We start from the raw sequence: 2,500 nt of genomic DNA, 5'->3' as shown, positions 1-2,500 counted from the left end.
AGAGAGAGAGAGAGAGAGAGAGAGAGAGAGAGAGAGAGAGAGAGAGAGAGAGAATGCAACGGACAAGGAGCAATGTTGCCCCGAGTTCCAGAGCGAGCGGCGCCAGGGTCCGGCCGGCGGCGAGCGGCGCAGACAGCGTGGCGCCAGAGAAGCACTGAGATATCTTACGCCGAAATTATCTCCGCCAATTATTTAATATCTGAGCAGAGATTTATAGCCTTTTTGACGAAATCCTTTTCATAGTGGTGGTGATGATGATGATTATGGTGATGGTTATGGTGATGATGATGATGAATAGAGTGATAGAGATGATTATGATGATGATGATAATGAGGATGGTAAAGGTGATAATGACAGAGATGGTGATGAGGATAATAATGGTGAAGGTGATTATGATACTGAAGTTGAGGTTAATGGAAATATTGTTGTTGCTGATGATAATGGTGATGGAATGATGGTGATGATGAGTATGGTGATAATGACGGTATTTATGATAATGATAATGACTATGAAGATGGTGATGACGATGGGGATGATGTTAATGACGGTGATGATAATGACTGCTCAATCTAGTCTAGGTAATTATAATGGATGGCGATGATGGTGATGGACGATGGTGATGAGGATGATAATAATCATGTTGATGATGATGGCGATGATAATGATGCTGCTGATAATTATGGCGATGATGATGATGATGATGATAAGGAAGATAAAGATGAGGATAATGAAGATGGTGGTGATGGGGGTGGCAAAGATGGTTATTATTATGATGATGATAATAATGAAGACAATTATCATAACATAATATGGCGCAACCAAAGAAAACGCGGCACAGTCAGTCATTAAATGCAAGTCACGCTTCAGCGTCTCATTTCTCTGAATCATATTTTCCAAGAGCATGTCATCATGCTAATGATTGCGATATTATTGTCTTTCATCATCCAGAACAAATAATCTTACTCGCTGGTCAATAGATTTTGAAACTCTGATAAAATTCCAAGGAATCTATAAGCACAACAACGAAGTCGACGGTCTGTGTCAAACAAGTCGACGAAATGCCAGAGGGAGAGGCGCCATTTTGTTTTGCTGCGATTGGTAAAAATAATGGTAAAATGATAATAATAACAATAATAATAATGGTAATAATGATTACAATAACAATATTGATAATAATAATAATGATGATGATGACAATAATAATGATGATGATGATGATGACAATAATAGTAATGATGATGATGATGATGACAATAATAATAATGATAATAATAATAATGATAATAATAATGATAGTAATAATAATAGTAATAATAATAACAACAGTGGTAAAAGAACAAGAACAACAGTGATAATGATATTGATAATTGAATAATAATAGTAGTAATCGTTATAATTATAATGATAATTCTAATAACACAAATAATAATAACGATGATAGAAATAATAACAACAATAATAATGATGCTAGTAATAATAATAATAATAATAATAACAATATTAATTATAACAATACTGATGATAACAACAGCAATAATAACAACAACAACAACAATAACAACAACAACAACAACGGGAAAGCCCAGGTGCCACTTCAGTTGTTCTTGTGGTTGTTATCTACTGCATACATTCAAGCCGTATGTAATATTTTTGGGGAGGAAAAGAATCACGTCGTTGTTAACGGGATCTTTCACAACAATACGGTTAACTGGCAAAGGCTTTCCCCCGTATAGAATACATGATTGATCTTCTTGTCCATGAATTTATATCCATACCCTGTGTTGTTAAGAAGCTGGGAGAGTGGGATAAGTGCCATACAGAATAAAAGAGGGGAAAAGAGTCACCCTGGAAGATTCCGCATCTGATTCGCATGTTGTTTGAAATAAGAGTACCGTTTACGTGGCTGAGAGTAAGATTTGTCGTCTCCCATAATGTCATGCTGTTTCGAAGATTAAGACAGGAGAGACTTTGAGAATTTCTAAGGATTTCAAGATCCAAGAGTGTGGGACACTGTCAAAGGCTTTTTTAGAGTCGATCCAAGCAGTACTTAGATGTCTGTGTTTAGTATGAGCATTTTCGAGAATCATTTTATTTATGAGCAGTTGATCTTTACATCCGTATGATACTCTGCAACATCCTTTTTGTTCGTTGGGAAAAATATTTTGTTCTTCCATGTGTCTGTAGGTTCTTTCAGTTAAGATTGCGGTAAGTAATTTATAGGAGGTTAATTAAGCATGTAATGGGTCTGTAGTTTTTTGGGTTATCTGTTTCGTTACTTTTGGCCAAGAGATAAGTAGTCCCTTGACATAACCATTTAGATGTTAAGTTAGGCTCTATCATAATTGAGTTAAAATTAGATGCTAATTTGGCATGCGCTGAAGAAAGAGTATTAAGCCAAAAATTTGGATCTGGTCAACCCCAGGTGATTTCCATTTATGGGACTTTTTTAGTGCGTTTTGAATTTCTTCAGTGGTAATATTTTCCCATTTTTGTTCGGGAA

The sequence above is a fragment of the Penaeus monodon genome, chromosome 41, assembly GCF_015228065.2.
Source record: "Penaeus monodon isolate SGIC_2016 chromosome 41, NSTDA_Pmon_1, whole genome shotgun sequence".
NCBI lineage: Eukaryota > Metazoa > Arthropoda > Malacostraca > Decapoda > Penaeidae > Penaeus > Penaeus monodon.
This window is presented reverse-complemented; position numbering follows the sequence as displayed.